Raw genomic sequence first — 22,879 nt, 5'->3', positions numbered from 1 at the left:
CACAGAAACGTGATTTTGATCTGATTCTTTTTCCTCTGAATTGGTACACATATTTCTCAGGTTTCCTAATTTGGTAGAATTTTTGGAGCTCTAGAAGTATACGTTTGATACAGATTACTATAGACTGTTCTGTTTTTGATAGATTCTGTTTTCTATGTGTTGTTTGCTTATTTTGATGAATCTATGAGTAGTATCGGAGGGTATGAACCATATAAAAGTTGGAATACAGTAGATATTACACCAATATGAATTTATAATGAGTTCATAACAGTACCTAAGTGGTGATTTATTTTCTTATACTAACGGAGCTTACGAGTTTTCTGTTGAGTTTTGTGTTGTGAAGTTTTCAAGTTTTGGGTAAAGATTCGATGGACTATGGAATAAGGAGTGGCAAGAGCTTAAGCTTGGGGATTCCCAATGCACCCCAAGGTAATATTCAAGTACAACCAAGAGCCTAAGCTTGGGGATGCCCCGGATGGCATCCCTTCTTTTGTCTTCGTTCATCGGTAACTTTACTTGGAGCTATATTTTTATTCAACACATGATATGTGTTTTGCTTGGAGCGTCATTTTGTTTTGCTTTGCTTGCTGTTTGAATAATATCCCAAGATCTGAAATTCTTAAATGTTAGAGAGTCTTCACATAGTTGCATAATTATTCGACTACTCATTGATCTTCACTTATATCTTTCGGAGTAGTTTGTCATTTTCTCTAGTGCTTCACTTATATCTTTTAGAGCACGTCGGTTGCTTTATTTTGTAGAAATTGTTGATCTCTCATGCTTCACTTATATTATTTTGAGAGTCTTTTAGAACAGCATGGTATTTGATATGGTTATAATATTGGTCCTAATATGATGGGCATCCAAGTAGGGTATAATAAAAACTATCATAGAAAGTGAATTGGATGCTATGATCAATTTGATGCTTGATAATTGTTTTGAGATATGAGGATGGTGATATTAGAGTCATGCTAGTTAAAGTATTTGTGAATTTAAACAATACTTGTGTTGAAGTTAGTGATTCCAGTAGCATGCACGTATGGTGAACCGCTTTGTGATGAAGTTGGAGCATAATTTATTTATTTATTGTCTTCCTTATGAGTGGCGGTCGGGGACGAGCGATGGTCTTTTCCTACCAATCTATCCCCCCAGGAGCATGCGCGTAGTACTTTGTTTCAATAACTTGTAGATTTTTGCAATAAGTATATGAGTTCTTTATGACTAATGTTGAGTCCATGGATTATACGCACTCTCACCCTTCCACCATTGCTAGCCTCTCTTGTGCCGCATAACTTTCGCCGGTACCATACACCCACCATATACCTTCCTCAAAACAGCCACCATACCTACCTATTATGGCATTTCCATAGCCATTCTGAGATATATTGCCATGCAACTTTCCACCGTTCCGTTTATTATGACACGCTCCATCATTGTCATATTGCTTTTGCATGATCATGTAGTTGACATCGTATTTGTGGCAAAGCCACCTTGATAATTCTTTCATACATGTCACTCTTTATTCATTGCATATCCCGGTACACCGCCGGAGGCATCCACATAGAGTCATATTTTGTTCTAAGTATTGAGTTGTAATTCATGAGTTGTAAGTAAATAAAAGTGTGATGATCTTCATTATTAGAGCATTGTCCCAAGTGAGGAAAGGATGGAGACTATGATTCCCCCACAAGTCGGGATGGGACTACAGACTTTATAAAAAAAGAGAAAGGCCATAAAAAAGGCCCAAAAAAGGAGAAATGCCATAAAAAAATAGAACGGCCCAAAACATGAGAGAAAATGAGAGAAGGGACAATGTTACTATCCTCTTTCCACACTTGTTCTTCAAAGTAGCACCATGGTCTTCATGATAGAGAGTCTCCTATGTTGTCACTTTCATATACTAGTGGGAATTTTACATTATAGAACTTGGCTTGTATATTCCAATGATGGGCTTCCTCAAAATGCCCTAGGTCTTCGTGAGCAAGCAAGTTGGATGCACACCCACTTAGTTTCTTTTGTTGAGCTTTCATACACTTATAGCTCTAGTGCATCCGTTGCATGGCAATCCCTACTCACTCACATCGATATCTATTAATGGGCATCTCCATACGCCTAGTTGGTGTGAGACTATCTTCTCCTTTTTTGTCTTCTCCACAACCACCATTCTATTCCACATATAGTGCTATGTCCATGGCTCACGCTCATGTATTGCGTGAAAGTTGAAAAAGTTTGAGAACATAAAAGTATGAAACAATTGCTGGGCTTATCATCGGGGTTGTGCATGATTAAATACTTTGTGTGATGAAGATAGAGCAGAGCCAGAATATATGATTTTGTAGGGATAGCTTTCTTTAGCCATGTTATTTTGAGAAGACATGATTGCTTTGTTAGCATGCTTGAAGTATTATTGTTTTCATGCCAATATGAACTTTTATCTTGAATCATTTGGATCTGAACATTCATGCCACAATAAAGAAATTACATTGAGAAATATGCTAGGTAGCATTCCACATCAAAAATTCTGTTTTTATCATTTACCTACTCGAGGACGAGCAGGAATTAAGCTTGGGGATGCTTGATACGTCTCCAACGTATCTATAATATTTGATTGTTCCATGCTATTATATTACCTGTTTTGGATGTTTATGGGCTTTGTTATACACTTTTATATCATTTTTGGGACTAACCTATTAACCGGAGGCCCAACCCATATTGCTGTTTTGTTTGCCTATTTCAGTGTTTCGCAGAAAAGGAATATCAAACGGAGTCCAAACGGAATGAAACCTTTGGGAGAGTTATTTTTGGAACAAAAGCAATCCAGGAGACTTGGAGTACATGTGAGGGAAGCTTCGAGGAAGCCACGAGGTAGGGAGGCGCGCCCCCACCCTCGTGGGCCCCTCGTGGCTCCCCTGACTGGCTTCTTTCGCCTATATATGTCCATATACCCTAAAAACATCGGAGAACACAATAGATCAGGAGTACCGCCGCCGCAAGCCTCTGTAGCCACCAAAAACCAATCGGGACCCCGTTCCAGCACCGTGCCGGAGGCGGGATCCCTCACCGATGGCCATCTTCATCATCCCGGCGCTCTCCATGACGAGAAGGTTGTTCACCCTCGGGGTTGAGGGTATGTACCAGTAGCTATGTGTTTGATCTCTCTCTCTCTCTCTCTCCACTACAAAAAATACACATCCGTGACATTTTGGGCCAAACGAAATTTTTTTCTGTCATACATATGATACTTCTATGACAATAATTGTGACAAAACCCGGTATCATCATAGATGTGGTGGGCTCCTACTTCTATGACAAAAAATCATGACAGAAAATGGGCTTTTCGTCCTGGGCGGGCCAGAGACGCAACTGCATGACATTCTTTGGGCCGTCCATGACGGAAAAAACCATGGTAGAAGCGAGGGCGAGGAAAATTTCGGGGAGTTCCCGGTTACGATGGGCGGTCGAGGGCCGAGCGATGCGCGGTTCTCTCGTACATGTACGCGCGTGTGTGCGAGTCGTTGGCTCTAACTAAACCCGAGCGAGGCGTTGGGCTCTAACTGAACCCGAGCAATTGCACTGCAGGCTACTCGTTACTGAACCCTAGCGATCGATCAATGGCTGTTAACTGAACCCGATCGAGCGATTCCTTCGCTACTGCTGCTAACTGAAGTCGATTGATGGTGCCTCTCTGGATGAACATCGAGCGTTGAAGGGGGGGGTTGGATGAACAGGACCCCATGGTGTGGAGGGCTGGATGAACAGGACGACCCCGTGGAGGGCTGGATGGATAGTAGACAGTGGAGGGGTGCCCGTGGAGGCGTGGTTGAACAGTAGCCAGTGGAGTAGCGCGCGATGGAGGCTGGATGAATAGGAGCCCATGGAGGCTGGAGGAGGTCGACGGTAGCCCGTGGAGGCTGGAGGAGGTCGACGGTGGAGATGAACAGTATCCCGTGGAGTCCCGTTTTGCGGTACGCCACACCCCTCTCGATGAATAGGACCCCCGTTTCGACCGTAGCACTCCAACACAAGTCCGTTTCATCCGTTTTGCGGTACGCCACACCCCTCCCGATCAATAGGACCCCCGTTTCGACCGTAGCGCTCCAACACAAGGCCGTTTCATCCGTTTTGCAGTACGCCACACCCCTCCCGATCAATAGGACCCCCGTTTCGACCGTAGGAGGTCCGTTTCCTTCGTTTTGCGGTATGCCAGACCCCTCCCGATGAACAGGATCCCGTTTCAAACGTGGCCGGTCGAACGCAAGGCTGTTTCCTCCAATCTGCGGTACGCCAGGCCTCGTTTCCATCGTCTGTTCCGTCCAAGCCCTCCCAATGAACAGGACGGCGCATTCCGTTCCGACCTAGCCGGTTGGCTCCCACGCGTTCCGTTGCCTCCTGGTGAACACGACGCAATCCGTTGCCTCCCCATGAACACGACGCATTCCGTTGCCTCCCCATGAACACGACGATGATGTTGTTTCTCCGTTCCGACCCAGCCATGTACACGAGCCCTGGCCATACATATGCGCGAGTAGGCATTCGAGACCCCGCCCGTATGTACACATACGTGGCCATATTTTCTTTCTTGCACACTGGCCGCTGTACGTACATGTACATGCTACATGTGCGCCTCTTCTACGACATGTACGCGCCTCTACTACGACACATGCGCGCCTCTTCTACGACATGTACGCGCCTCTACTACGACACGTGCGCGCCTCTACATCGACCAGTATATATGTACGTACACGTTCGCGACCAGAATGACAACGCTACATACGCTTCGACCAGGTGGGTCCCGACTGTCAGGCACTTCCTTGCGTGCGAAAATGTAGCTGGTGGGTCCAAGCAGTCAGGGGGGCACTTCCTTGCGTGCAAAGATGTAGCTGGTGGGTCCCAGCAGTCAGGGGGTGAATCGTTTTTGCCCGGACGCACTTCCTTGTGTGCGAAGATGTAGCTGGTGGGTCCTAGCAGTCAGGGGGGAAACATTTTTTTCACGGAATACGGTGGCCCGTCCGGTGGGTCCCTGCTGTTAGGTGGAGGAATCATTATTTTCTGCATAATAAGGAGGCACTTCCTTGCTGCGGCCGTGGACCCAGTTGTCAGCCTCTCCATGTATAGTCCACGTCCGATGGAAGTCGTTCCTTGACCACGTTGACCACGCCGCGCCGAGCGCACCACGGCGCTGGACGACGGCGAGGCCTAGGAAGGGGATAACTCGGAGCCGGGGAAGACACAACAGTGGAAGCCCGCGTGGATAGAAGTACGAGGGTTCACTGGTTCGACTGTGGTGTGAGGCTGACGTCCCCGCAAGGCCTGGCCAGCGGTGGGAATAGTAGGGGGCGGTGAGGCCTCCGCGGCAGCACAGGCGGCCACGGGAGGCAGGAGCATGCGGCACGACTGGCGCTGCTTTGGGCGGCTGGAGCAAGAAGACCAGAGGTTGAAGAAGCACTACGGCCGTTGGATGGACATCATACGGTCACCGGAGCTAGAATCGTTCATATTGACTAAAGTTGACAAAGGCCCCCGTCCCAGTCAAATTAGTAGGCCCACAAGTCAGCCTCCCACCATGGTGGGTCCGAGCTAGCAGGGGGAGTATTCATTTTTTTGTGCGTAATAAGGAGGCACTTCCGATAGGTCCGAGCTGACAGCGGGGGGAACGTTTTTTTCACGAAATACGGTGGCCCGTCCGATGGGTCCCAGCAGTCAGGGGGGAAACGTTTTTTTTTGCGAAATAAGGTGGCCTGTCCGGTGGGTCCCTGCTGTCAGGGGGAGGAATAATTATTTTGCACGTAATAAGGAGGCACTTCCTTGTGGCCGCCTGGACCTAGTTGTCAGCCTCTCCACGTACAGTACTCTTCCGATGGAAGTCGGCCGTTGATGATGTTGACCACGCCGCGCCGAGAGCACTAGGGCGGTGGACGACGGTGAGGCCTAGGAAGGGGACGACGCGGAGCCGGGGAAGACGCAGCAGTGGAAGACCGCGCAGAGAGGAGTACGAGGGTTCACTGGTTCGGCTACGGTGTGAGGCTGTCGTCGCCGTAGAATAATAGGGGGTGTGGGTGAGTAGAGGGATGGCCTGGCCAGCGGTGGGAGTAGTACGGTGCGGTGAGGCCTCCGCGGCATCACAGCCGGCCACGGGAGGCAGGAGCACGCGGCATGACCAGCGCTGCTTAAGGCGGTTGGAGCAAGAAGACCAGAGGTTGAAGAAGCACTACTGCCGTTGGATGGACATCATACGATCACTTTAGCTAGAATCATTTATATTGACTAAGTTGACAAATCCCTTGGTACGCATCAACTTAGTAGGCCCACAGCTCGGATTTGGCAGAGAACATATAGCCCTTTTTGCGATTTGTAAGAATGTACATCTCATTTTTCAATTCTAATGGAATTTACTACAGCCCATTTACAGTTTGTTAAAAGTAAAGTCCAACTTCTAGCTAGGACAACGATTAATAATTTCAAACAACCGCTCAAAACAGAATTCAAAAAAAAATTCCCACATTTTGATGGGATCCGAAATATTTTTATCCGAAATTTCTAGTCAGGTTAAATATAATTTCAAAATAAAGTTGTATTATGTTAAAATCCAATGAAATATTGCGGGGGTAACAAGTAATGAAATTAAAATTTTCAAATTCCAAAAATAATATATTTTTTAAACTAATTACGCGTTCGGTGTATAGTTACTGCCCAGTTATTATAATTACATCCCATTTATTATTTCTTAAAGTCCATTTTCTTGTTAAGCCTAATGCATACCTCCTAGGAAAGTTTGTAGCCCAGCGGGGCGGAGAATAACAAGTTGACCCGGATATTGTGTACAACTGTCAGCCCAGTTGTATTGCTGATGTTGAAAAAAGGCCCGTGTAGTACAGTACAACCTAACATGGCTACTCAGCCCACATTCAGCGACGCTGGAAAGGCCCAAACAAGGCTTCTGTACAACCTTTTGAAGTCACTGAGCTCAATTAATAACTTAAGAAAAAAGTTGGATTACAGTGGAACCTAATTAAAAGATGTCACAAGCAAATAAGTAATTCAACGGGTCCCACTTGTGCGTGCGCGAACGCGCGCGGCGCGCGCGCGCGTGTGTGCGTGTGTGTGTGTGTGTGTGTGTGAGAGAGAGAGACCCATCGGTCGATGCTCGTAAATACATCTTTCAGCCATATGCATTGCTGATGCACAGTAAAAACTTATATAGTTGACACAATCATATAGAACATCATAGCACACTGAACTTGCATACAAAAATTTCACGCAGGCGGCACAATCAGGATGGAAGCAGTGGATCGCTACGGGTAGGGCTATGTTGAAACCAACGAAGTCGTACATAACGGTTCATCATCTTTATCAATGACGGGGAAATATCTTGAATGTTGTGCAAAGAAAACAGACAGACAACACAATAAGTTCTGCTAGCACATTAAGTTGATGTACAACCCTTTCTAAAAAAAGTTCAGGTACAAAATTAGAACAAGTCACAATCAAATGTACTGGCATATCGGTGCTTCACACCCATAGCTCAGATTTAACTAATATCTGACATGATTCAGTTGTTACCTCAAATTAGAGCACATCCAGGCAGCCAGCCCTGCATCTTCTCCCAAAGAAGTAGTGTCCTCCGCCACGCGATGGAGTAGGCCCTGTGCCATCCATTGTTCCGAGCAACACGGGGAAAGTTTGACGTTTATTCCTATAATGGATGTCGTCGATGGACCCTGGCACCAGCGGTGGCGGCAGGACTTCGATTGATGGATTGACCACTTCTTCGACATGCACGAACACTCGATACAGGTACATCCCTAACATGGTCTTTGGTGGCCTTGGTGGAGACGAATAGTACAACCCCGGTTCCTGCACCGGTATCTCAACACCAATCACCTTTGGTATGGTGGACGACTTCTTCATCCATGCCATAACCGTCAGAGCCCAGTTGTCTGGAGGAACAAACATACTTACGAGCTCACCTCCAAGGTCGTTGATAAGCTTGTTCATGGACTCGTTGTTCCAAGCACGTTGAGGCATGCCGTGGAAGGTAAGCTTTGTTAAAAACTCAAGCTCAGAGGGCACTGAGCCCCATCCTGGATGCCATCGATCAAAGCTTACCAGCGCGCCATCGCAGAACAAACGCCGGGAAGATTCAAACACATGACTGCAGTCGAAAGTTGTCCAGAACTTGACAAAGAAATCAGTCAGTGGCGGACAGACTTCGATGAGCAAGTCACTTATTTGGATGTCGTGCGCAATGCCAAGAGCTTTGACAAGGTCGTCCGGTGAGACGGGAGGCCGGTCGCCATTTATGGTTACCATCAGCACTTTGCCGGCAAACTCGTCGTCAAGCACCGCCATGCCACTGTTGAGCGACAGCATGCAGCGACCGAAGGCAGGACGTACCTCAGGATCTCCTGCTGGGATATCCGCGTTGACCGGCGACATGATAGTGCGCTTGATTACAGGGAGTACAGGAGGGGGATTTCGGGGAACTGGAGTAGGAATCGAGATTCTAGACGTGGGGGAGGGGCAGGAGACTGGGGATGAAAAGGTAGCATGAATTTCGAGCACGCGCCAATATGCTCTCGGCGCGCAAGCGCACGAAAACACCGGTGGCGCCCACATGTCGGCCTAAGAGTCCTTATTCTTTCTTTTTTGGAGAGCTCGACCTCTTTTTCAGGATCTTTTGAGAGCCCATCCTGAGAGTCATAATTGACCTGTTTGGCATTGCGTTACTACTCGGCCCATATTCAACGACACCTCATTGGCCCAAACAAGTGTACATCATCGAAAAGACACTGAGCTCAAATTATATAACTTGAAAAAAGGAGATATACTCTGAACACTGGAGAATGGTGATGCCCTCATTTAGCCCACCAGTAGTTCGAGACAATAAACAGTTCGAAACAACGATATATACAACATTCAAACACTGACTAGTGACTGCTACTGACATAAATAGCAAGACATGATAGTTCAGAAGAAGTCTTGCTACACCACCAAAACGCACCCATCTGCAACGCGCAAACTCTCGTGATCCAGACGAGAATGACATTCTAAACAGAAGCAACTATTACATAGTAAGAGTGACATAGACAAGGATGACCAAATGACAAGGAATATGCATAACAAAAGAAAGAACTACCCATCCAGAACCAGCAGCAAAGACAACAAAGTGATTCGAAGAGATGATCCAACACCATCATAATTTGCAGCCCTGCTTCAGCGACCAGTGATCCGGAGACACCAGTACTCCAGCCTTTCGATGCAACAGCCCAATTACCTATAAACCTGAAGGCTTGAACCACATCACTGCCTGTCATAATTGAGACATCCAAGGATCAAAGTTAATCCGGATGCCTTTGTCATTCTCACCTTCTTTTGGCTGCAGGCTGTATCGTTGACAATCAGGGGAGTTTGCTCCCGAACTCCTAGGGCTCGCCGTGTAGACATAGTTTTCCATAGCAAACAGAGCCTCTCTTCCATCAAGGCCCTTGCCAATGGTGATCTCCTAGTTAATCGGATAGTTGAGTCCAAGAAACAGAGAGTGTGAACCAAGGCTGTTTACCCACCTCCAACTAAAAAATCCTAAAGGCCCCAACAAGCTGGTATCCTGCTCATAGACGTAACAGCCACTGTCCGGATACTCACGTATTACACGGTGCTTGTATACAGTGGGTTTTTTGCAATATAACTTTTCTGGCTCATGTGTCCGAATGATCATCAGTCTTTTGCCGTCATCTGATCGAGCGAGGAACCAATTGTGCTTCCCTATTTTTCGCAAAGGTGGTGTGATTACAAAGGGCAGTAACTATAGGGACACTGCATCATATCAAAAAGGACAGGCATTGTTAATGTAAGATCAGCATTGTTCAGAGTATGAGTAGGATAATGCAAGAAACAACATTGATATGTCCCTGTTGGAACTTTGAGGAAAATACAGGGAAATGTATACTAGGTTCAAAAATATAGAAGTGCCATGCATGGTTATACTCATGTTATCTCGCAATCGATTCTTCATAGGAAACTACCATGTCATGCACGTTATGTAATCATGTTCTGTCCTCACAAAGAAATTCTTCAAGGTAACTAACAGACCATGCATTGTTATATACTCGTGTTCTGTTGGCAAATTTTTTGTGAGGATATTATTCTAGCCATTGATTGCTGAAGGGCGAATATAGGTATGTACACATGGTAAGCATTGCAGGATTTCACTACTTCCAAATATAGAGTTCTCCATATGCACATTTACTTCCCTAATGTATGGTTAGATGAAACCAACAGTGTGGTGCATGTTTCCACGTCATGAAAATGAGGAAACTAACATGGCCATTGATACACGCTCATATTTAGTAGTAGTATATAGATTACTATAAAATAAGGATAATATCCATATATTCCTAACCGTTTGATTATTCGGGGTACAAATTGGTTGTAATGACATGGTCACAATCGCATGAATTAACTCATTCCAAATATAGCTGATTTACGGCGTCTCTAATACATTTCCATAGTTCTACTCAAATTCTGCTCAAACAGAGATATGCCAATCATCACTAAAAGTTCAAACAGTGTCATGTCATCATCATTAACATGAGACAGAAACAACTTACATGCGCCGTCCCAGCAATACATGGTGCCATCTGCTTTGTTGAACGCGTAGATGATGCCATTGTGTTCAATAGCATCACAGGAGTGTGTATCAGCTTTGACGATGATCCACTGTGAGCTGAGTTTTTTCCAGCTAAAGAAGTCACCAGCGTAAAGATAGGCGAGTCCACGGTCGAACAACGCAATTAGCTTGAAGTTTGCGTAATTCGCATGTCGTGTGGGCACTTGGCAGATTACAATCTTCTGCAAAACAAGGTCCGTCCAACTGACGTGGTAATCTAGATGACTTGGACCGCGATGGTAATACTCTATATAATCCAGCGGAGGAAGGATAATCTCATGGGAGGTCTGGAAGTTCACGAGCACCAACTTTTTACCATCTTCTCTAAAGGCAGCCATCCAGTGGGAGTTCATGCCGACCTAGTACATACCTGCCAAGAAGTTTCGGGTGATGGTGATTGGATCGATGTCGAGGGAAATGATGTACGGCGACCCACTACATACCTGCAAAGAAGTTTTGGCTAATGGAGATCAGATTGAAGTCGAGGGGCATCATGTATGCCTCCGTATCATGGTGATCCAATCTCGCAAGACCAGATAGGAGCAAGTAGGGTGTCTTGAAAAGCTTAGGCCTCGCTTCGACGACGGCCGTGTGCATATCCCTCGAGCATGCAGCCAGTCGCAGGGCGCTCAACATATCCATACACGAACAACAGAAGTCGAGGATGTCACTGGGGAGATTGCTCCAATCACGGCTCATATGGATGTTGCACGGTTCGCGTTCGGCCATGGTGGAGTTTGGAAGGTGAGGGTTTTGGGGGGCTTGATTTACGGGGGAGAAGGCTGTCGGTGCTAGAGCGGCTAGCAAGGGAATAGTGGTAATGGGGGAGGCGAGTGAGGCAACGGTACATGGGGGCACAGTGAGATGGAGACGGAGACGGAGAAGGAGATGAGATGGAGTGGTGCTATGGGAGCGGAGAGGGAGACGAGGCGAGGCGCCAATGTGCTGTACAGCGGCGGTGACAGACTGCACAGTCCACAGGGTGAGGCTGACTTTGGTAACCCGAACACGCCGCCTAGACTAGTGTCAGGCGCAGGGTGTTGTCACTTCACTGTGAGGACCGGATGAATAGTATTTTGACCATTAAGTGTACCAGAGTTGTACTACTACTACTAGTAGTAGGAACATGAGTACTCCAGTATTGTATAGCAGAAATAGGTCTCCCGTGCTAGCATGCCTGTTCACTTCATCGTTCAGGTATCATCCATATTGCGAGCAGAACCAAAATCTCGTGCATGCCCAATCAACGCCCCGCCGTGATGCATGTAGTGGTCGTTCTGGTGCATCAAGGACGGCATGCAGATCGTTCCACACTTGAGAAGAGGAAAAAGGGAAAGGTAGAACGCGGCAGCAGAGGAAGAGAACGCTGGCTAACGAGGCTGGGAGGGGATTGAGCAGGAAGTTAATGCTCCACACCTAAAGGTTTTGGGAAAACCTGATTTTCATAAGGTGACTTATACTCACCTAAACGGAGGGAGTATTCCTTAACCAGAGAATGTTGTGTCTCCCACTCACACGCTAAAAAAAAGCTACGACACATTTTTTTATCTGTTTGGATAGGTCCCACCTATCGGGAAGGATGGGCACGTACACGAATAGGTACGACTCATCTGTCTACCTGCATAGCCTTTTTGTTTAGTTTACCTAGCCGTCTAATCAACTGCGTGCACGCCACTTCTCCCATTTACTTCTCGATCGGTAACCGATTCTCCTCGGCTTCTTCACCTCCCCTTCGTCTTCATTTGCATCCAAACCGTACTGCGTTCACATTGTTTTAACTTCTTTAAATAATCATCTACTACTTTAGTTAGACTAGCCATCTAGTCCTAATTCTCCAAACCATAGTCCTTCATTCCAGCGGTTCCAAATGGCGAAAGAGATCGAGATGCAGGTGTTTAGTGTCCAACATGTCCTCGTCGAAGGCTCGATGCGCATAGTTGCCACCGTCACCGTCCACCCAAGGGTTGTTCGGCAGTGGAACAACAATGTATCCAACTCCCTCGAAAAGGTAGAGACGAGGGTCATTGGTCTCGACGCAGAGTACACGGAGCGTGCCCCTGGGAAGATCTAGCGCGCCGCCGTCCTTCAGCTGTGCCTCAAAGATGATGTTTTGGTGTACCACAGCATACACTAGCCCTCCATACCAGGTGAGCTTCACAATTTCTTGTCTCGGGAGGACGTATACTTCTGTGGGGCAGCCATCGAAGGGGACAAACAGAAGCTAGAGCCGTACAACCTTGATTTGAAAAGCATCACTGACCTACAAACCAGAACCAAAATTCCTGTAGAAGATTGTGATAAACAGACACCATCCCTATTCGACGTAGCAAATTTTGTGCTCGGTACAAATCTTCAGAAGGGTGACGAGACGGTGGCATTAAGGTCGTCTGGATGGGAGAATTATCCCTTCATGTACGAGCGGATAAAATATGCTGCCCTCGATGCCCGTGTGAGTTTCGAGATAGCTGTAAGGTCCAAAGAGCTTGTTCTGAAGCCGTCTCCCACAGAAAATGAGAAGAAGAAGAAGAAGAAGAAGAAGAAGAAGTAGAAGAAAAGGCTGCACCAGCAGGAGGGCATTACAGATGGATGAACTATTTCCTCTCTTGTAAAAAAAATTATTCCCTCTCGGTGTATATTTATATAGATGGACTATTTCGATGGTGTGAATGTCTTTGGAACAGACACTACAAAAAAATACACTTCCGTGATGATACGTGTTTGTCACAGTAGGTCGCGTTTTTTGTCATGCATGTACATCCATGACGATTTTATGACAGAATCAAGATAGTCATACCTGTGCTGTCGTAGAAGTGTTCCATGACATTACCAAAATTATCATCACGGAAGTGTCCACTTCCATAACGATAAATCGCGCGTCACAGAAGTGCTTTCGTCAAGGGTGACCGACACGTGGCATCCACCATAATGGAACGCCGTTAAGCTATCGGGTTGGGTTTTGGACCCGATAACCCGTTAACAGCCCCGACCAATGGGAAATTTCCACGTGTAAAATTCTTATTGGCCGGTCGAAACATGTGTCAGCTCGTCAGTGGGTCAGATAGGCGCCTATGATATGTCGACACGTGCCACGGCCTACCACTAGCCCATTTAGCTTACAAAGCCGGCCTGTTTGACTTGGTCAAAAGTTAACGGGCTGGCCCATGAAAAGCATGTTAACGGTCTCTTTGCAAATAGCCCATTTTATGGCCCGTTAACTCACGGCCCGTTAGGCCCTAAAGGAAATCGGCCCAACGATGTCATGTGGGCCATCGAATATAACACCAGCCCATTTCACTTTCGGCCCATGTATGGCCTGTGACGTCTTTCGGCCCATATGAGGCCTTCGTATCTTTTGGCCCTTTACAGGCCCATGGTTACTCTAGCCCGTAATGAACAATAATTTTCTTTGTACCCATTAACGGCCCGTGATTTACATGGGCCATTTCCAGCCCGTGTTAGCTTTCGGCCTATTAACGGCCATACATTCTTGGGCTCCTTTTCGGCCCTCGATTACTTCCGGCTCGTTACTGGCCTGTTCCCCTAATGGGCCAAATTTGGCCCATGGCAAGAGTCGGCCTGTTACTGGCCTGTTACCCTAATGGGCCAAATTCGGCCCATGGCAAGAGTCGACCCATTTCTGGCCTGTTAACCCGTTGTGCCGTTTCCAGCCCATCCTATATTCTGGCCCATTAACGACCCGTTATGCCCGTGATAGAATTAAGCCTTTGCTGTCCTACGGCTTGTTAACGGCCCGTTACCGTGCTGGGCCTATACCAATTAAGCCCGTTTACGGCCCATGTAGACCCATTTCTCTCACGGCCCGAGGCCCACCAATTCTACAGCCCTGTTGGAGGCCCATTTATCGACGTCCCGTAGGAGACCCATGGATCCTACGACCCGTATATGGCCCATGGTAGTTGCGACCACTAGCAAACCAGGGAAAAAGAAGACTAGGAAATAAATAAGGCCAAAACTAACGCTAGGCTATTAAGGCGATTGCACATATTACATCCACTCGGCATCAAAGATCGCCACCAGTGCAAATATAGGGAACACCCTACACTATACAAAAATGGCTTGCTATTTTCTTTAGCCGGTGGCTGCATGTTAAGAATAAATTTTGTATCGCACCAAAACAAATTACAACTATATAACAAAAGGAAGGTTGGCATAAAACTTAACAGTCTAACAGATAAATGCACCACCAGAAGTTCAGAAGCTCAGTTCATTTGACCTGACTATTACATTTTCATGCTGTATTGTCCGATGGAGCACCATAACCATCGCCTTCATTCCCCCTAGGCTCCTGAAAAACATAGCAAATGTCTGATAGTCTGGTTTCAAAACCATGCATATCTTGACGACATCGAACAATGTCTCTCCTTGTTTCACAAAGGGTCTCTATTAGGGAATGGACTTGTGTCTGGAGCGCATATACAACATTGCTATGAGCTTGCATATCTTGATCATGAGGCAGTTTGGACGATATTGCCTTAACAACCAACCCAGTATTACGCAGGAACGTGCTTTTGGCACTGTTAGTGGACAGGTACTGACCCACTGCAGCAAGAGCTGACATTGCAGTTATAGTTGCCTCGCCACCTTCAGAAGGTGGCGGTTCCACCATTTTTTCCATAGCTTGCTAAAAAGTTGAGGTTTTACATTAGTAGTACCAGAACAAAAGATATTAAGGAGGCAGCAAAACCAAACAAAATAGGTTTGGTCTATATACAGAACTTATTCTGGTGAACCCATGTAAAAATATTAGTTGTATTTTATTGCAAAGTACATAATAAAACCAGGTTCCAAACATATGACCAAGTACCATCGCTAATGTATTATCTATTTCTTCACATTGTATTGAGGGCTAAGGATAAAGAGACGAAGTTTATAATACGGTAAGCATAGTATGACATCATTCATATCACAAAACAACTAAGAACAGACAAATAGGCAATTGTAACGTTGTGTGGGCAAGTCCAGCACGGAACTAGATTACGGGTCAAGATCAAAGGAACATCACTCCTCTCTTTTAAACCTTGTAAGGTGCAATGATACGCTAAGATAATTGTGTATAAAATTGAAAAGAGTAATAGACATTGGCTGCAAGCCATGCAGTTCAAGGCACAAGTCAGAGTAAGTAGTAGTTAAAAGGCATGAGGATTAAGGACTTACAACAGCCGCTTTGACTGGTGTAGTCATGCCCTTCTTCTTGCTGGTGTGAAAGTCATTGAAGATTTCCACAACATTTGGTTCAGGTACTTTTTGGTCCTTGCGGGCTTTCCTATGCATTTAGAACAAGTCAATATAGATCTCATAATATGGTACAACAAAAAGAATGAAATAGCAGCTAATTACAAGAGCCTCGCAGTGTGCAATATAGCTACGAGATCCTGTCGTCTGTTGGAATTTCACTTTCGTATGGTTGGCCTTGTTCTTTGAACAGTTCACCTAAAGATAGATTTGTGTGGCACATGCGTAAATAGGACTTCAACATGTGATCTGATCACATATATATAATGTACCTGATACTTCGGATCAGACTAGTGTTTAACAAGGCCCCTCCAGTCTTCATCCGATATATTTTCCACTGGAGATGTTTGGGAAAGTTCACTATTAGCCTTGCCTTCAAAGTGAGTTTTCCTCAATTATACCGATACTATCACAGAGCAGACTTGAAAACATGGGTGCAAGCTTGTCTGGTTGCATCATCTTGGCTATCCAACTTGAACCTCATCTGTTGAAAATTATGGGAGTCTCATTATCAGCAACCTAGAAAGTATGGGACAGAGCAAGACGATATTACTAGTTTCCATACATAACCATACTTACAGATAAATGGTCGAGGAAGGTGTTGAACTGGGTTTCGTCTTTGTCATTCCTGTACTGAATCCACGTTGGGAGGATACGTACATGACACCTAACGGCAACCGCTGCCTCTGATACTAACTTGGCTGACTCTGTAGCATCACGCGGCCTTTTTAAACATGCCTCCAAACGGATCTCCATTCTTCCTCCTCTAGATTTAGTTAACCTATCGAGAAATATCCCTGACGTTTGTTTCCTCTTGCGCCTAGGTGCTAGTCCAACAACGAACATAGGAAGTGTTAGTGTACATCAAACTGTGAGACTACATATAAAGAAGCATGCAACTGTAACTTGACTCCAGCAACTACCTTCTTCCTGTTGAAGCTCACAAGGTTCATCTGATATTGCCAAGTCGTCTTGTGTCAAGAGTGCTTGGGAAGTAGTGTCAGGTGGCAAGGGAGCTTGGGAATGTGCTGCTAGCTCAGTTGACGCACGAGTAAGTCGTCCAGCTGGTAGTATTGTGGTAGGTGTTGCAAGAACTAGGGATGTCTCTGCTTGTTTGGTGGCAGCTATTTGTTTCTGTTTGTCTTTTTTTGTAGCTCGTGTAGCATGGGATGCCATGTTTGTAGAATTTTCCTCTGTACTTTGACCTTCTATTGCACCATCAGTACCAGCAGAATCTGCAGGATTCATCCGCTTCTCATTCCCTGTCGTTCTGTCTTTCTTCCTCTTTCTCTATGCCATGTTAAGTCAAGCCGACAAGAAAAACAAATAACAATTTAGTTCTTCAGAACAAATTGATGTGTGATGCAGACGAACTGAACTTTGATGTTAGACAACCACATGATAGGAGGATGTAATATGTATGAAAAATAGGACGGAAGAGATAACCAGAACTATGATGTGTAAATTAAGAAGAAGACATTTCACCAAATTAGAAGTAATACAATCGAAGGTAGACACCATATGAAAGATGCTACAAATCTCGCTCTGCAAGTTAACAGTGTCTCATCATAAATGGCGTTTAAACAAATGTGAAGCAGTACAAGAAAATCATATGCAAGATGCAAACAACATCACACTACCATGTTAGAGGTCTCTCGTCATTAGTGCCATTGCATATTCACAACATTGCATATTCACAGCTTATGATGTGTAAACTAAGGAGAAGGCATTTCAACAAATTAGAAGCAATGAAAGCTAGACACCATATGAAAGATGCAACGAATATCAGTCTACCAAGTTAAAACTGTATCGTCATAAGTGCCATTTCAACAAATTAGTAGTACAAGCTAGAAAAGAATGTGAGATGTAAACTATATCACACTCCGAAGTCAAATGTGTCTTATGATAAGTGATTGTTGCAGGTTACACAACAGTAGTAATTTGATGTAAGAACATGGTGTGATAGACAGATATTGTATGTTCTAGAAACAGGAACACGTGTCTTATTCAAGTATAATGTGTAAAGTAAGCAGATGGAATTCAACAAAATTTGAAGCAATACAAGCTAGACATCACACATAACATGCAACCACATATAACAATGCCACGTTAGAGGGAGCACCGGTGATACTGCACTAGGGGAGACGTGCTCATCATAAACACAACTTTGTTGAGTGTCTATGCATGTGTTGTCTTGGAAATCATCTTGGGGGTGTGGAGGAGTAGAAACTGTAGAGGCCCTCCATTCGGAAGGAGCACCTTTATCCGCTGCCTTGCTAACTTCCTTCCACTTTATTGATTTTGAATTCAAGTAAAATCGACAAGAAAAAGCAAAAAATTCTCTCTTCAGAACTCATTCATGCATGATACTGACAATCACTACTTTGATGTAAGGCAAACACATGATACCAGGATGGAATATGTACGAAAAACACGACGGCATGGCATGTTCACAACTATTTGTGTAAACTAAGCAGAAACCATTCTAGCAAATAAGAAGCAATGCAAGCTAGACACCACATGAAAGATGCAACTAATATGACTCTACCAAGTTAAAAGCGTCCCATCATAAATGGAATTTCAACAAATTAGAAGCAGCGCATGCTATAAATCATATGAAAGATGCAACTAATATCGCACTGCATATACTAAAGGTGTCTCGTCATATTGATTGATGCGGGATACAAAAAAACAATAGTTTTATGTAAGGACATGCTTAATAGACAGATGTACTATGTACTAAATACAGGAAGGCATGTCACATTAACAGGTATAATGTATAAGCTAAGCAGACTAGCACATGCAGTTTAACCAGATTGGAAGAATTACAATCTAGACACCATATGCAACATGCAACCACATATCACGCTGCCAAGTTAGAGCAAGCACCTGCGATGCTAGTGTAGGGGAAATGTTGTAATCAACTACAGAGCTATGTTCACTATCTTCATCTAGCATTTCTATTTCTTGAGAATCATGCCGGGAGGCTGACGCTGCATTCTTTAAATGAGGAGTAGTCCCCTTGCCTGTCTGCCTCGTCATAAGTGATTGATGAGGGATACACAAGAACATTAGTTTGATGTAAGAACATGGTTAATACACAGATGTACTAGTATGTACCAAAAATAGAAAGGCATGTCATATTCAAAGGTATAATGTGTAAGCTAAGCAGATGCAATTTAACCAAACTCGAAGCAATACAAGCTAAACATCCGGCTGGAGTGGTGAGCACGATCATCTAGGACCTGAGAGCCTGGTGGGAGGCGGGCTGCTTCGCCACCATCGCAGCTTTTTAGTTGGCCTCCAGGTGATGCCTATCTTTGTTGGGCTTGTCACTGGCTCGGCCAGTGCCCTGACTAGCTATTTGTCTTCTGGTGCTTAGGGGATGGTGGTTCATGTAAAAAAATATCTTTCCTTAGGGCTGTTTGGTTTGTGACTAACTTTGCCAAATGTTGCCACACCTAAAGCTAGGCAAGTTTGACTAACTTAGGTGAGTGTTTGGTTCAAGCCACACCTTAGGCAAGCCACACTTGGACCCTACATGGCATACACACAGAAAATGTGGCAAGATTCCCTTAGGCTTGCCAACTTGTGGCTTTCATTTTGATCAACTAACCTTAGGCAAGTTTGGCAAAAATATGTGGCAAAGTGTTGCAATGCTAGGCCTAGAACCAAACAGCCCAAAGACCGACTTCGGCATTTCGAATACAAGCTAGACACCATATGGAACATGCAACCACATATGACACCGCAAGGTTAAAGAAAGCACCTGGGACGGTGGTTCATTGCGAGCGAGGTCATCAACTCCAGAGCTACATTTACCATCTCCATCTGCTGACACTTCACCCTTTATAGCGCTGTAACGTGTCGTGCATACCCGCAAAGAAAGCTGGCGCGATTTCTCTCTTTTCTTTGTTGCTTCTCTTTTGGCAGACTCTGAAATACCCTTGCATAAAAACACAATAGTGAGAGTATGGGTGAAGTGTGTGCAGAGCTAGTGCACTCTAAAAGTAGCAGATAGCATGTGGCTGAAAAATAAATGAAAGGAGACATATGATAGCTCTACAACATTGCATGGCGAACAAAATTAGATTCTACTTCGTATGATTTTGTAATATATGAGCACAGGAAATGCAGGTACTCCTCCAGCACACCACCACATGTGGTCATATCTAAGATAATAGTCGACTGAAAATAAATAGGTCAGTCGATTTTTTTAATGAACCATCCGATCTATAAGGAACGGGCATATGGCCTTCGTCTACCTCCCGCTAGTCACTGTTGACGATCTTTCTTGAACCGCCAGCAACCACCGGCCCAGACCCCTGTCTCCGCCGCCCCGACCTCCCCTCGACCTCACACCACCGTCGTGCTTGGCAGCGCCCCCAGGCCATCCCTTTAATCCCGTCCGACCTCCAGATCGGGCGCCAGTAGCTCTAGGCCGCACACGTACCTAAGATAAACACCAAGGCACGGCTTCCCCGGCGTAATAGGCATACTAGCGCCTGTTACGCTCGGGAATGCTTCCGTTAATTGGGAATCAACTGGCCAGAAATTGAAATTCAGGGGGCGACGGACCTCTAGCTAAGGTGAAATAGTATATGAGGAGAAACCTTGTGCATCGCGAGTTACTAGGAACATCTAGTATCAAGAAGAAGTGGTCAACTAGTGTCTTCTGTGGGATGAATACCGTGCAAGCAGAGATGTAAGATTTGCACGAATAAGGGAAGAGGAGTACCTTTTTCGGTTGCCGGTGTGGTCACATCCACATGTCGCGCCGATCTTCTTCTTTTTACTGGGGAAACCGATGTTCTGGAGGGTGCAGGCTCGGACGAACCCATGGCAAAATTGTTGACTGTGTTGCCGTGGCCGTATGTCGGCGGAGGGGAAGCAGATCTGAGGCGGCGAAGGATGACATAGCAGGATCAGCTCCGGTGCAGTGGAGGGTGGCGAAGTTGGAGCGGCAGCAGGGTGAGGCGCAGGACGGCGTGGTTGAACTGGCTCGGGTGCGGACGGCTCGGCCTCGGCTTCAACTACTAGCCATGGAGGGCGTTGCAATTGAGGTTGCGGTGGACGACGACGTCGGGCTATCGGCTCCAGCGTGATGGAGGAGGGCGGCGGTTGATGGGTGGGATGGGGTGGCGGATGGAGGACGCTGGCATTTTGCGGCTGGTGGAGAGGTAGTTTTGGCGCCCACGGAGTACAAATGGGGAATCAGACGGGTGGGGGGAAGCATGTTTCGGTCTGGGACGCACTTGTTTTTGGATTTTTTTGAACAGAAGATGGGACACGCTTGTTTGAAATTTGGGGAAAGTACAAACTTTGCCCCCCTCTTAAATTTCGGACCTACTGTGGGTCGGGGTAGGATGGTAATCCCAGGTGTCCCAAATAGTGGGCGGGAGCGATTTCGGCCATGCGCATGTGTGCTTAGGTGGCCATTGTGTATGGATGTTTTTCGGAGGCGGTTGTGTGGCGTCTAGATGAAGCTACAAACCTACCCCGGTTTAGACCTTTGGACGTCGGGCCGGTAGGTTTCACGGGTCGGAGTTATTAGGAAAATAATTTCCTTGTACTACCAAACATTGGTCTCACGCGGTTTCGGGCGAGTAGAGGCTCTTTTGGCGCTTCGTTTGAAATTTTGAAACACAAGCATTCACGTTTAGAGTACTCTTGAACTATGAGGATGGACCTAAATAGACAACGTTATATTTGACCTTGTATGTTTGAAAACCTCATTAAATTATCCGCTTCTTTTTGAATTTTTGACACTTGAAAATCCTATAACTACGATTATTTTGGAATGGAGGAGCTAAATTTGAATCTATTTTGTACACGACTACATATGCTATTATGTACAATATCAGAGCAAAGATTGGTGCCCCCATAATTTAGGTATGGTTTACAAATGCCATGATATCAAATTCAAATAATTGAATGGACTTCATGTTGAATTCAATTTTTTTAAACCACCTTAAGTTGAATTCAAATGTATGCTAGTTCATAGGTAGCTATTTATAATGTTCATTGTGTAACTTTCGTATGTATAATGTGCTTTACACACACAACATGAACTATACTCATGTTTATATTCGATTGCTAAAGCGATGCATTGTCTGGAGTTCAAAATAATAACTATGTGGATCAATTTTGTTGAATAATAACATAGACATGCTCAAATTTGATAGAATCTAGATGTCTGATGGATCAATGATCGCTCCTTACGCGAGTTGAAAATATCATGATCCCATCCTAATATTTGGATACAATTTATATCTTTAATCAATGTGTACAGCAGTCTTTTACGTGTACTTTCACTCTCCATCGGTGGTCTCTCACACATGCTCACACACTCTCTCCCGCGGTGTCTTTCTCGCACACATGATCTAGATATAACCCTCCCTCCATCTCGTAACCAATTACAACTATTTTCACTAACCTTTATCACAAGCACTCTTCCTCTCGCAAACATACACACGCACAATCCCCATCAACCCTTTCTATATACATGGACCTGCTTACGTGTCTCATGTACACACATTATCTTTAGGCCTGTCTCTCACACATTGTCTCACACCTCTCTTCCTAATCGACGAGTATGATTCTAGCAGAGCATTCTGTAGGATGCCCCTTAAAGTTAGGTTGGATGAATAGTAATATCAGAGATAAAGGGGTTACCTTAGTCCGAGAACCTAGGGTTACAAATCCTAGCTGACTTTGTCAGTGGACACAGAGTCCTTCACAATTCTACTATCTTTGTCTTGTACGACTAGTCATCCATGGGTCATCCTAAATGCGTCATGGGCCGACCAATGTGGTGCAGGACGGAACCGAACGAAGGGCCTCACCTCAACCCACCGGACCTCACGCGGTGACACACCCTCTGCCCCCACGTCTCATTATCTTCTCACACCCACACATACCAACACAAACACCACACACACAAAAAAATTCTCCTGGTTCC

This window comes from Triticum dicoccoides, chromosome 3B (genome assembly GCF_002162155.2).
Source record: "Triticum dicoccoides isolate Atlit2015 ecotype Zavitan chromosome 3B, WEW_v2.0, whole genome shotgun sequence".
Taxonomy (NCBI): domain Eukaryota; kingdom Viridiplantae; phylum Streptophyta; class Magnoliopsida; order Poales; family Poaceae; genus Triticum; species Triticum dicoccoides.
Note: the sequence above shows the minus strand (reverse complement) of the source record.